The 14,612-nt window shown below is 43.2% G+C and overlaps 1 long non-coding RNA gene across 3 annotated transcripts in view; it reads left to right on the forward strand.

The window, feature by feature from the left end:
- The first annotated feature begins 2,018 nt into the window (after positions 1-2,018).
- Positions 2,019-14,612, forward strand: part of LOC137759730 (uncharacterized) — a 43,570-nt gene continuing 30,976 nt past the window's right edge. For all 3 annotated transcript variants that reach the window (XR_011073133.1, XR_011073134.1, XR_011073135.1), the window contains exons 1-2: positions 2,019-2,103; positions 5,503-5,681. This is a non-coding gene — a long non-coding RNA (uncharacterized lncRNA). The remainder of the gene's footprint in view (positions 2,104-5,502; positions 5,682-14,612) is intronic.

A 14,612-nucleotide genomic window follows, 5' to 3' on the forward strand; every position in this document is an offset into this window, starting at 1 on the left:
GGAGTCTAGCAGAGAGAGTCTAGCTCAGAGGGATTTCATTAATTATTAGAAGAATGAATGAATGGACAGAAATAATAAAATTTCAGACCCCAGTAAAGTGAACTCTGAGAGGCTGCCCAAATTCTTTCTAATACCTTGAAATTCCTTATTTGAAAAAAGTGGGCCATCAGCTCAGGTTTAGTAATCTCTTTGTTAAAATGATATTTTAAACTGACCATTATTTTTTTAACCTGAAAATTATTGCACACGATTTACCTAGGCAACTATAAGAGACAGTAAAGATTATCTTTTTTTTCCTTCTCACAGATTTTAAACTTCAGAAAGTAGATTTAAACATTGGTGTTGCTTTCCATTTTTTAAGTGATTAGTTAATCCAAAAGATCTGGATAACTTAACTGTCAATCTAGTTGACTGTCACAAGCCCACGAGAAATATGGGACCAACTATGCTTATAACATTCAATTATGAGGTATAAGAATGAATTCAATTACTTACTGGATTCATTATTACTTACTGAATAAAAGGCTTTTAAAAAGTTTACAATAATAAGGGAAGCACCACTCACTTTATACAATCCTTTAACTGATGAGTATTAATATTGAGGAACACACTTTTATATACATACCACTTTAAAACAAGACAAACCTTTCTATAAAATGTGCATTTGTTCACAGACCTTAAGATACAATTATTATTAGTTGACTTTTAAAATGAATACTTTATATATTAATCCCCAAAGCACTGACTTTTCACTAGTGTCCCAGCAGGTAAGTCACCAGGAATGCTTCCAGGAATTCACCCACTCCACAATGCCTGGTACAGGGGTAGCACATGAATGGTGTCTACCCTTGGACAGCCTGTGGGCCTGTGGAAGGGGTGGCAGGGCCTAGGCAAGTGCTTACCTTGCTTCTGGTCAGGCTGCAGTGTTCCCTGGGTCTGAAACCGTTTGTTTCTTCTTCTGCTGCTGCTACTATTGGAGCTTATATACCCTACTCCTACCAAGTTTTCTGATGGAAACTTAAACTAGAAACTGACTTGTTCCAAGTTGCAACACTGAAAAGAACTCTCACAACCATCTGGGGAATTTCAAGAAGTTCCTTTTTTTTTTTTTTTCTTTGTGTGTATCAATAAGGCAGAGGGAACACAGGCATCAAAATCCCAGGTAATGAACTAAGAGGAAATGACTTTTGGGTGGGGAAAAAGGAAGTAGATGGGATGCTCACTTCTTTGGGTTGACATCATGACCAAAGTGCTTAGAGACAGTAACAGGCAGCCTCCCTGGGCTCCACAGACTACAGAAGAAGGAAGGCCAAGGAGAGGTCACACAGGAGGATGAATTCAGGTCAGGGTCCAGCAGTTGTATGCTAGAGAGTCCAAAAGCAAAATCTGTGGTTCTCCTGAGGTTAAAGAGGATGAGATGAAGTGCAAAAGATTTAGTATGTCCGGAGCATCCTCCCCCAACATAACTCCTTTAACATCTGGATTTCAGAAACACACTCTTACCACCCCTTGTGCTTCATGCGCCCCCCCCCCCCCCCCACACACACGCACGCACATTCATACAGACACGGCCCTGGGAAGATGATAAATGTGTGTATTACTAATAACATTCAAATCTGTAGGAATACTGCCTATGCTCATAGGTACTCACTCATAGATGGATGGGAGCAGAAAGTGAAATATCCACAGGCATATATACAACTGATGCCACACTCAAGGAACACCACTTTGGGTGCCCAGACTCATTTTCACACAAATCTATGTCCCTAGGAGCTCTACACAGATGCACAGAGTTAGCAGAACTATCTAGAAATTTCCAGCGGAATTTAACATTGCTAATAGGGGTGCAAAGGTGTACACCGGCGTTAGACACCCCGACACCCATCTGCACACGAACAGGAACATAAACACGAACACCTACACCAAGTACCACAGGCAGAGATGCGGGCCGTACTCAAATACGTACGCTGCCGACAGAGGGCGCTGCAGCGAGGCGGTCCCCGCGCGGTCACCCGGGTCCGGGAGCGCACCCTCTAGTGACTTCTCTATCCCGGCCTCTGGTCCCAGCGGCGGGGGAAGTTCCTGGGACCGGCCGGGTTTAAGGTGGGTGCAGATTTCCGCACTAACTTTCCTCGCAGTCTCAGTCGGGGAAAACGGGGAACCCGGGCGAGAGCGGCGGAGCTTCCCAGCTAAACACTTCCTCCCTCCCGCCATTTGTCCGGGCCGTGGGAGGGCGGGGGCCCGCTTAGCTGGCAGTCCCACTGGTTATCCGGCCTTGAGCTCTGGCTTGGGCGGAGAGACGTTACCTCCAGCTCAGAGGGCCTTCTCCTGTCTCCTCTGCCCTCTAGGCTTGAAGGGGGAACGGAAGTTCTTCTCAAGTTAAACAACAAAGCAAATGTCATATATCTAAGATATATGGTTATGTGAACAAAGTAGGTTGCATTGCATGTTGGTGGTATGATCCTGTGTGTGTGTGTGTGTGTGTGTGTGTGTGTGAGAGAGAGAGAGAGAGAGAGAGAGAAAAAGAGAGAGCGAGCGCATGCGCTTTTTACAGTGGGTGTCCCTGAGGAGTACAGCTAGGAGGTGATGGGACCTTTTCACAGTTTGACTTTTTGTTGTTGCTGTTGTTGTTATATGATACACAGACGTATTAAATATGTATTAAAATATGTACCAAGTTGGGGGGGGGGTTCTTCCTGTAAAAATGCTTTCATTTCCCCCTGCAAATCATCAACGGTTACTGAACAGAAAATTTAAAATGAATTTGACATGAAATAGTTAACACTAATTCATTTACAATGGCAGCACCACTACAGATGAGCCCTTTTGTGACCCTCCGTAAATATATACATACGTAAAATGAGACAAAACATTTAAAAAATGTGTTCATAAAAACATCTTCAAAATTTTAAAAAATTGGTCTGAAACATAAAATCTAAGTAAAAATAGTGTGCTAGTTATGCAAAAAAACCTTCAAGGTTAGCCTTGGCCCCCCTTTTCCGCTGAGATTGCAGCCCCAGGGCGAGTCTTATATGAAAAGTGTGGGACCACCACTGTTCACCAATGCCAAGGGCAAGTAGTAGGTGTTTAAGAACATAGGCTTTAGAATTAGAGACCTGGATTCCAGTACCTGCTCTAAAAATTACCTAACTTCTCTAAGCCTCAGTTCCCACATCTGTAAAGTGTGATTAATAATAGTACCTGGTCTTAGGTTTGTTGTGAAGATTAAATGAGGTATGATGCAATGCACTTAGCACAGCATCTGGCTTAGTGCTTAATAAAGCACTGCTCTTACTCATTTATTCATTTACCCTGCTTGTCCCAGGTAACTCACTGGGGGACATCGAAGATGGCAAGAGGAATGAAAGAAGTCAGGGAATTAATGTGAGGAACCAGGATTAGGGCTCCTAATCGTCCTCATGCCGTGAAACCACATAACTACAGTTGGGCCATTACTTCGGCTCTGAGCATCCAGGTAGCCAGGATGAGAAAGAAGAACCTGTACTTGCGCCATCTCTGCCCCAGAGGACTGACTACCTATTCTGATGAGGCCACTTCACCCACTGAGGAAAGTAGTTCTCATACTTTATTTACAGATAAGAAAAAAATTCAGGTTTGGGGGACCCACCCTCAGAGATGGTGACTCAGTAGATCTGGAGTGGGGTGCAGGAATTTGCATTTTAACAGGTTTGCAGGTGATTCTGACGTGGGGACTGTGGCCCACACTTTGAGACATGCTACACAACCCTCGTGCTGTAGTGCCTGGAGATACATCCCATGCCTTACTCATCTCTGGACACCCTACAAGGCCAGCCAGCACCCTGGTGATGTCAGCCAAATGCCCATGTCCTGATTTCACAGAAGAGTTTTATCATCCTGTCCCACTTCACCATTCAGACACTGACCCCAGGCAAACTGAACCAAAGCTCATGATCTCCCTGTGGCTTTTCCTGTGGGAAAGGAAGCTCTGCTGACAAACAGCAGGAGTGCTGAGCTGTAAGATAGAGAGGATCCCCCTAGAAACTGAAAATAACTTGATGAATTTTTTACCACAAACCTTTTTTTTTTTCTAGAAGAATGCTCTGAACTTCTAAAGTTTCAAATAAAGGGGAAGCCACATATACTCTTTAAAACTGAAATATTGTTAGAAAATTACGCGAGCAATACATGTATGCGTGCTATTGTAAAAACTTCAAACCATACAAATAAAGATAGAATAAAAAGTTGAGACCCTGATTCACATGGCTCCCAGAGGTCACCAGTGCCAACACTTTGGTGTATATTCCTCCAGAGTCTACTCTTGGCTCTTTTCTATGCCTTTCATTCCTCTTCCTCCCTCCCTCCCTTCCTTCCTTCCTTCCTTATCTAAATGGGATCATACTGTACATATTCTTCCACAAATTGCTCTTTCCTTGTGATAGTCTGTTTTGTGTCCGGCGGCCTCCTGTGTCTTCCTACAGGTCATCTAGAATACTCTATCGCTTCAGGTTTTGTTCCCCAGCCAGCTTCTCTCAGGCTCCTAAAATGGCTCTTCAATTCCAGGCATTAATCCACACAGGACAGCATCTGGGATAATAAAAGACTGTCTTTTCTGGTGTGTCTCTCTTAAGAGCAAAGAATTTGTCCCAGAAGCTCCCATGGCCTTCTCCTTGTCTGCTTGGTCCCCTTGAGTCAATCATTGAGAAGGAGGATGGGCTTACAGTGAAAGTGTTAGCCAAGTCAGGTTTGCCCCTGAGCTGTTAGAGGATCAAGATCCCACAGGAGTGGATACTCCAATGAGGTGGAAATGGCAGTGCAGCAAGAGTCAAATGTGTCTCTTAGGTGAGCCCGACTGGTTAGTGCTGCCAATGAAGTGAAGAAATATGGCCATTTTGTAGCTCATGAGGACCAAGTCTTCTTCCCCCAAATGGTCAGCTGCTTTTGAAGGGACACTTGGAGTTTAAAGGCATTGGCAGTCATTCCCACCTGCCATCTCAGAAATGTGTGCTCTTGCAGAAAAAAGACTGGAATTTTATAAACAAAAATTTAACCGTATATTGATACATCTGAGTGGTAACGACTGTACGTGATTTTTGTCTTCTTCTTTGTGATTTCCTAAATATGCCAGTATGTCCACAATGAACTTGTATTACTTTTCTAATTGGAAAAATGTCATTGAAAAAAGAGATGAATGAAATATACAAAAAAGGCAGAATGTTTAGTGGTTAGGAATTTGCCTTCTACAGCCAGACAGACCTGGGTTAGAACATGATCCGTATGTCAAATATAATTGAATGTGCTCCTGGATTATAACCTTCTCCTGGGATGAAAGTTGCCAAGTCACTGTGAAGTGCTATGCTTTATGGGTAGTGATGGAGAGGCGTCTGTCCTAGGTATGATGTTTCCTAGAGGCAGAAGACTGCCTGAAGTAATCTCATTCAATTATTTCAAGTGTCCTTCAAATGCCTATTTTTTGTTTTAGTGCTTTGTAAAAGATCCCTAAAGTCAGCTTCATTTTTACAGAGACTAAGATGTCTTCACCAGCCACCTCCCCTTCAGCAATGACTCTGATCACGTTTCTGTAGTGTCATCCTTCTCTCCCTGGCCTGTGCTTTGAAGGCAGCAGGTGTCAGATGTAGTCACTTCTGAAGTTCATCATCCAAGTGGGCATCTTTGACCTGCTCTACTGGACTGACTGCAAAGTAAGTCAAATATTCCACTCTGAAACTGATTTTTCAATTTGCATATGGAAATCTTTTTCTCTTCCTCTCTAAGTGCAATTTTATGTTAATCCCAGTGAAAGGAATGGGTGTGTGGACAACTGGAAGGAAGTGGGTGTGTCCTGGGCTGTAGAATTGCTGAGGTGTTTAAATGCTTATGCTAGAAAGGAGTGGGAACAGTTGGTCTGGTCTTGCAGTTAGCAGAGACAGGTAGAACAAGGCAAAGTGGGACAAAGGTGGAGGGGGCAGGCATCTGGGGCAAAGCCCTACCATCTACTGTCTGATGGTCCCTTTCTACATCAACTCAAACCAAAAGACAATTATTGCGTATCAGCTGGCCACCCCTGCATTTGTAGGATGAATTGTTAAACCACCATTTAATAAAGCATATTCCTGTTGCTACTCATTCTGGTGCACATAGAATCCTCTAACCAAGAAGTAACATGACCAAAAATCAGGGCCTGTGATTTGGTGCAACTTCCATTGTGACTGTTGGTTTGGAACTCCCATTTGAGGCTACATTCAGTTCTCTATTCATAGGAATTTATATTCTTCTAGGCTATTATTATATCTTGCTCTGGAAGTCTGCTCAGGAAGATAACTATTGACCCTAGTCTCTTGCCCTGTCATTTTCTCGCGAATGTTTGGGTTTAAAAATCCTGTCTATTTATCTATCTTTATTTTTGATGGTGCTTTAAAAAAGTAACTCATGCTTCTGGTTTAAAAAAATCAAATAGTACAAAGGTTATTAAATGTGTTTACTTTCTTGAGGTGCCTCCTGGACTCCCCAGTGTGAAAATTGTTTATACCGCAGCCAAGTGAGGCTGTGCTAAACTTACCCTTCACATTTGGGGATAATCTCTTAGTCATTGTACTTGAATATGTAACAAACAAATAGACAGAAACTTAATTTTATTTATGTTTTTTTACCATGTGAAACATGTTCTTTTAGGCCTTGGGAGATAGAATTGTAAGACTTGGGCACTGCCACCAACAGGTTATGCTCATGTTGGGTAGACTTGATAAGGCATGAAAGTTATATGATGCCAAGACAAAAATGTGGCAAGGCACTGAATGGGTGATTAGTAACCAAATGAATTGATGCCTAAGGCATTATCATGTTTGTGGTGTAAGCACCAGTGGTGATGAAACACCACTCTGTAGGCTTTGAGAGGCCAGAGAAATTTAGCAAAAAGGAAAAACAGCATCCTCAAGTATAGCAAGAAGCAGCACAGCAAACAGACCCTGGAGTTGAACAGTCTTGGGTTTTGGCCTCAGCTCTGTTCTACTAGCTGGATGATCTTGGGCAAATTCCTTCAACTCTCTGAACCTCTGTGTCCTCATCTGAGGAAGATGGCACTGCTCATAGTACCTACCTCAGAGGAGCTATCAGGATCGAATTATGTTTTGTGTACAAGGTGGATCAATAGATGGTAACTCCTATTAAAATTAAATAATATAGGGAATTCCCTGGCGGTCCAGTGGTTAGGATTCCGTGGTTCCACTGCAGGGTGCATGGGTTTGATCCCCGGTCGGGGAACTAAGATCCCGCATGCCACAGGGCGAGGCCAAAAAACAAAACAAAGCAAAGCAAAACAAAACAAAACAAAATTAAATAATATAAAAAAGGAATGTGGTTGGTTGTCAGACAAGCCTCTGGTCTTACAATGGAGTGATCGTTAGGTCAGATGACACAGCAAAGTTTTAACAATTATTTTCTCTTTATTTGGTTGTTTATTTAATTAATTACTTTTTATTTGGCCACACTTTTACTGGGTACCTACTTTGTGCCAGATGCTATGTCAGTGCAGGAGGAACACTATCCCTGCTAGTGATGTGTCATAGGACCTTAGCGGGCAGCCAAAAAGCCAAGAGGCAAGGACACTGCAGTGTAACACATCTTACTATGGTGATCGGGGCAGGGTGCTTTAGAAGCACCCACATTTTTGGGGTGGTGGTCGGGGAAGGCTTCCCAGGAGACGTGATATCTAAGCTGAGAACTGAAGAATGAGGCGTTTGTAAGAGAAACAATAACAGCTAACTTTTTGAATGCACTCCTGTCTACTAAGTATAGGGCTGGGTGTTTCACTTGTGTTTTCTTATCTAGTACTCAGAACAAAACTATGAGGTAGGTACTATCCTGCCCACTTTACAGATGAGGAAACAGAAGCTCATAGATGTAATAGTTCACTTGCCATAGAAAATGTAGCTATTGGGACTTCCCTGGTGGTGCAGTGGTTAAGAATCCGCCTGCCAATGCAGGGGACACAGGTTCGATCCCTGGTCCGGGAAGATCCCACATGCTGCAGAGCAACTAAGCCCGTGTGCCACAACTACTGAGCCTGCGTTCTAGAGCCCGCAAGCCACAACTACTGAAGCCTGCAAGCCTAGAGCCTGTGCTCTGCAACAAGAGAAGCCACTGCAATGAGAAGCCTGCGCACCGCAACGAAGAGTAGCCCCCGCTCGCCGCAACTAAAGAAAGCCCGCATGCAGCAACGAAGACCCACCGCAGCCAAAAATAAATAAATTTATATTAAAAAAATGTAGCTAGTAAGTGGAGAAACTGGGATCAAAACACATCACGTGTTTGAGTTCATTGGTCTCACCTGTCATGAAAGGCCACCCTATGTTATGTTTATACAGTGAGGACAATTCAGGTTAGCAGGAAAGGCATTATCCTCACCTAAGCCATACATATATGGGAGGCCAAAGGGGTAAATGGTCTTCTGAGAGGTGGATACACGTGCAATAGGAGGTGCAGAGAGCTCTTGAGGAGGACAGGGATATGATTCCAGTGGTTTCTGAGAATGATGCATCCAGATATGAGGGTTGGGTGGGGAGAGACTGGGGCAGAAGGCTCAGGAGAGAGAGTGCGCAGCAATCCAGTGTGAATGGATGAAGATGGCCTCATGCTTCCTCCCCCTGCAAGGAGGGGAGCCACGTGACATATCTGCTCTGTGATGGTGGGCTCCACAGGTACCACTGGGCAGACACTGGGGTACACTGGGCTTACTTTTAAGCCTAGAACATGAAGAGGGCTGGTTAAGAGGGAACAAGCAAAGGGTTGGGAGGATCAAGCAAACACACTCAGTGCTTGGGGCCACAGCTCAGGCCAAGTCTAGACAAATTAGCAATAACCCAGCTGCTACTTTCCATTTCTGTCATCCAAGTGGATAATCAAAGTTCCATACAAATTCCTTTTGGTTCCAATCGTGAGCTGAGCCAGGAGCACTGATGGGTCTAGGAATTAACTGCTTGCTTATGTATCACTTTTTGCACTGATCTGTGTATTCTAAAATGAGCAAGAGTCACTTGGACCCATCAGTTTCTGAGGCAGAAACTTCCCCTAAGAATGATACGTGGGGCTCCATGGGGAGTCCTTGAATGCTGTCCTCATAATGGCAGCAAACTTTTATTTAGAACACTTGCTTCTTGCCAGACACCAATTGAGAGCTTTGCAGTTAGTCCTCATAACAACCCTTTTACAGAGAAAGTCACTGAGGGTAGACAGATAGAATGAGTAACTTGCCCAGTGTCTGCCGGCAAGGGGGTGGTGGAGCTGGGATTCATGATCTCAAACACTGCCCTGGACCGCCTCTGCCCAGGGATGGTGATACAGTTGGCCCTCATTTTTATTTGAAGGACTGTTTGCCAGAAAAGCCTCCTGAACGCTTTGGGCTTGACAGGGCCATAGTCAAAATCCTGGCATTTGTTTACTTCACAGCGATTTCTTTCTTTCTTTTTTTTTTAAAATTATTTATTTATTTATTTTTGGCTGCATTGGGTCTTCGTTGCTGCTTGCGGGCTTTCTCTAGTTGTGGCGAGCAGGGGCTACTACTCTTCGTTGCGGTGCGCAGGCTTCTCATTGAGGTGGCTTCTCTTGTTGTGGAGCACGGGCTCTAGGCGCATGGGCTTCAGTAGTTGTGGCTCTCGGGCTCTAGAGCGCAGGCTCAGTAGTTGTGGCTCGCAGGCTTTGTTGCTCCGCGGCATGTGGGATCTTCCTGGACCAGGGCTCGAACCCGTGTCCCCTGCATTGGCAGGCGGATTCCCAACCACAGCGCCACCAGGGAAGCCCCCACAGCAATTTCTTGAATGACAGTTATGTGCTAAGTCACTGTGCTAAGTTCAGTGGACACAGCTGTGAGCAGACAGACTGTCCCCACAGAAGTAAACACATATGTGCAAAGGATAAAATCATATGAGGGAAATGAACTGTGGGTGAGACAGGATAACAGGGAGACCTCACTGTAATAGGTCAGGGGAGGCTTGTGGTCCATTGTTTAAGACTCCGTGCTTCAGATCTTGGGGGCGCGGGTTCAATCCCTTATTACGGAACTAGGATCCCACACACATGCTGCACAGTGTGGCCAAAAAAAAAAGGTCAGGGGAGGCCTTTCTGATGAGGTGGAATTTAAGATGGGACCTGAGAGTAAACCAGGATAAGAGGCAGCAAGACGTGCCAGCAAGACATCCGCATCATGGGAAAGGGCTTGCTGTGTGTGAGGAACTGAAAGGAGGTCAATGTGAGCAGAGCATGGAGGACAGAGAGGAGGGATGGCCAGCAAGGCTGAGACAGGCCTGGGCTAGATGCTGTATCACAAAGACCTTGTGTACTGGCACCTTGAGCACCAAAAGGTAGCAAAGCCACTGAGCTGAAGCAGCCCCAACATCCAAACCAAGATCAGGGACAAATGAGGTCCCCGAGAGCTGCAAAGCATTATTGACTGGACCAGAGGTTTCCAAAGCGTCTCAGTTTATGGAGCCCTTAGTACCCCAGTGATTTTTTTCATGGTGCCCTTAGGCCAAAAGAAATACATAATGGTTCCATTTATTAAGTAGTTAGGTCCAAACAATGTAATGTCTTTATGTCCTAACAATTTTTAGCAGTCGTTTGAAAAAATGATACTCATAAATTGAAAGAAAATAATCCTATTTTTATTGCACTGTTAAATCACCTGGTTACTAATGGGATGCACATGCCTGTTCGGCACTGGGCAACAACTCAAACTTTGGAATCAGATTGGACGCTGCCACCTTCATTTCCTGTTCCACAGATTTCCTTATGGGACTTTTTGTTTGTTTGTTTTATCACAGTTACTGCACAAAACATGATATTGCAAAGATATGCCATCATTGAAAGGAATGCAGCATGATCCAATGTTGACGCTGAACAACCCTAAATTGGTGCAGTGTTCAACAGATGCTGAGTATTTCACGTTTCCCTTAGGGAATTTCAAGTATCTCCCAGCACTTCTGTGAATTTATATGTTGCCCTGGGGTGACTTGGTATACAGTTGGGGGACCACAGAAATAGACATATTACTTTCAGACTATGGAACGAAGATATTCCTTTGCCGCTTTTTCCTTTCTCAAATCCATATTTGAGCACATAGTAACATTATGTGTGAGGATTCCAGGAAGGAAAATCGCCACCTTTCTGGAAATTGTGTCCTATTTGCGCATAAATCAATAGAGGTGGCCCCAGAGTGCTAAGCCAGCCTGGCTGCTATGGATAGAGGAGAGGAGGGAAAAGGTGAGAAATGAGTACAGATCTTCAGCAATAGCATGAAAGCATGTGCTGTTGAACAGAGGAAATGAGTATGCAATGTGCAATAGAGATTTGGGGGCCCCTGATGAAGCAATAAATGCCAGGATTCTGAAGGGTTGGTTGTTGTCAGAACCTGCAGTTAAGCTGGCTAAGCCTCGGGGCGTTGCCCCTCGTAATCAGGAATATCCTGCCAGAAGACGATTATAGAACATGCAGAAAAGCAATTCAACACCCAGCTCTACCAACACATTCCTTTGGTTGCTCTCATCTGTTTCTTTAGCTGGATGCCATTCTTGGTGACTGAGAGAAGTGTGAGGATTAGTGAGCAGATGAGCAGACCTGTCTTTGGAATGCCCCGGAACCTTGATGCAGTATAAGCACCATGTTGTTTCAATGAACAGTAGCCAGTAGAACCAGTTGACTTTAAGGCAGTTTAACTTTCTCTTTCTGCATGACATCATATATGCAAATTTTCCAGGCTGGTTGAGACACTGATGAAACCAGTTTGCATGGAGATAACCTTATATCATCCTTGTGATGGCTGGACCCAGGAAATCAGCTGGAGAATCCACAGTATCACTCAGAGGTGAAATGTGTCCTCATTGGTCAACACTTTAGGCATGAGAAAATCCACTCTGAATGAAGAGGCGCTCTTAGGTTGGCTTAGGCCATCTCCTTCTATCTGGTAGATGATCAGAGAGAGAGAGAGATACTTCCCTGGGGGAAATCCCTAGCCTTGGAAATTTTGCACTTGTTGGCCTATTGAAGGGTCCAAGTTCTCTTTGCAAGGTGTAGTCATCTGAGTTCCCTCCTGGATCCACTGACTTGTCACGGTTTGCCACATGGAGAGTGGTTAATTAACAAAATTTAAAAAGCATGGCTTTATTGGGGGCTGGGAGTGGGGATGGAAAATAGCAATATATCCCTTCGAACATGGATGACCTGAACTGGAGCCACCTTTCCTCACTACATATTACATTTAAAATCAGCTCGTGCTACCTTCTGAGGTGGAATGTAGGGCGTAGTTAAATGTAATGGTCTCTAAGAGCCCACATGCTTAAACACCGACTACCATTTATTGTTTATATGGCATTGGGAAGGGTACTCAATCTTTCTGTGCTGTACTTTCCTCATGTTACAATGGGGATGGTTTTTCTAGTACCTACCACAAAGGGCTGTTGTGAAGATTGAAGGAGATACTGCACAAAGAGGATTCATATGCTCTATGAACAGGACCTGGCTTACAACAGACATTCAGTAATTGTTTTTTTTCTTTTTTTTTGAGACTCCTGTCATCCAGGGCTAGATAAATAGATTATGAGGTTCTTTGAGTCAAGATGCCTATTTTCTCTTTCTCTTGTATGTCTTTCAATCTTTAGAACAATGTTGAGCACAAAATTGGTGCTGTTGATTAATAACTTATAAAAATATTTCCCAGTGAATACTCAGGCACTTCTGAAAGCTGCAAGAGTTCTCAGGGTACTTGGTCATAAAACTAAGAAACACACCAAGATAGTCCTTGATTACAGTTCCAGATGCTCATATCTCATTTTCTTCAATATCCACTTGAATATTGTATTTATTTATTTTTAAATATTTATTTATTTTTTGGCTGCGTCGGGTCTTAGTTGCCCCACGCGACATCTTTCTTTGTAGTGCGTGGGCTCTTCATTGTGGTATGTGGGCTTCTCTCTAGTTGTGGCACACGGGCTCCAGAGTGCGCAGGCTCAGTAGTTGCAGTGCGCAGGCTTAGTTGCTCCGCAGCATGCGGGATCTTAGTTCCCAGACCAGGGATCGAACCGGCATCCCCTGCATTGCAAGACCAATTCTTAACCATTGGACCACCAGGGAAGTCCTGAATATTGTATTCTGTCTTTGTTGAGATTATCTCATTGTTCTATTGGAAATTTTGGAGCTAAGGCTTGAAGTAAAGACCCCTTATTAGCCTAAACTTGCAGGATGACAAAATCTAGGGCTTTTAGGAGCCAGGTAGAAAAGGTAAATAAGCGAAGGGTGCCGTGTATATGCTTCTGGATGGTCCTGGAGACATCAGAATACTAGGACAGTCATGTCCCATCTAAATGCATTCGAATTCAATTTTTCAAAATTTACACTTTATTTTTAATATCAGTTTAAGGTTTACAGCAAAATTGAGGGGAAGGTACAGAGGTTTCTCATAAACCCCCTGCCCCCCACACATGCACAGCCTCCCCCATTATCAACATCCCCATCAGAGTGCTACCTCTGTTAAAACTGATGAACCTACGTTGACATGTCATTATCATTCAGCGCCCATAATTTACATTAGAGTTCACTCTTGGCATTGTACGTTCTGTGGGCTTAGACGAATCTATAATGACATGTATCTATCATTGTGGTATCATATGGAGTATTTTCACTGTCCTAAAAATCCTCTGCACTCTACCTATTCATCCCTCCCCTCCTCAACTCCTGGCAACCACTGATCTTTTTACTGTCTTCATAATTTTGCTTTTACCAGAATGTTATGTAGTTGAAATCATACAGTATGTAGCCTTTTCAGGCTGGCTTCTTTCACTTTGTAAATATGCATTTAAAGTTCCTTTGTGTCTTTTCATGATTTGATAGTTCATTGCTTTTTAGTGCTGAATAATATTCCATTGTCTGGATATACCATAGTTTATCTATTAATCTACTGAAAGACATCTTTGGCAACTATGAATAAAGCTGCTATAAACTTTATAAAAACCATGTGCAGGTTTTTGTGTGGACATAAGTTTTCAACTCCTTTGGGTAGATACCAAGGAGCATGATTGCTGGCTTGTATAGTAAGAGTATGTTTAGTTTTATGAGAAACTGTCAAACTGTCTTCCAAAGTGGCTATACCTCAATTCAGTTTTGAAAACAATATTTTGATCACTACAACAAACATGTCTATGGGTGGAATTTGACTGTACTGACTGATTGTAACATCTGGAAAGCGTGCATAAAACTTGCCGAGGTATAATACAGCTCAGAATTCTACACTAGGAGTCATAGTGAATATAACTTCTCTTAATATCTCCTCGGTCCACATGAAAGATACGATGAATGAACAGTTATCTCCTCTTCAAAATGCTCAGGATATAAGTGTTTTCTATGCAATGCAGATACTAAACACATCCAGGAAGCTAGGGATCCTCTCCAAGGAAACATGAAAACAAGTGCATTTATTTATTTATTTATTTATTCAGCCATTCCTTCATCCATCACACTTTTATTGAATTCCTAGTGTATTGTTTGGTTGAGAGTAAATCCCTTTTCTTTTTCTTTTTAAAAAAATATTTATTTATTTATTTATTTATTTATTTATTTGGTTGTGCTGGGTCTTAGTTGCGGCAGGTGGG

The sequence above is a fragment of the Eschrichtius robustus genome, chromosome 2 (assembly GCF_028021215.1).
Source record: "Eschrichtius robustus isolate mEscRob2 chromosome 2, mEscRob2.pri, whole genome shotgun sequence".
Classification (NCBI taxonomy): domain Eukaryota; kingdom Metazoa; phylum Chordata; class Mammalia; order Artiodactyla; family Eschrichtiidae; genus Eschrichtius; species Eschrichtius robustus.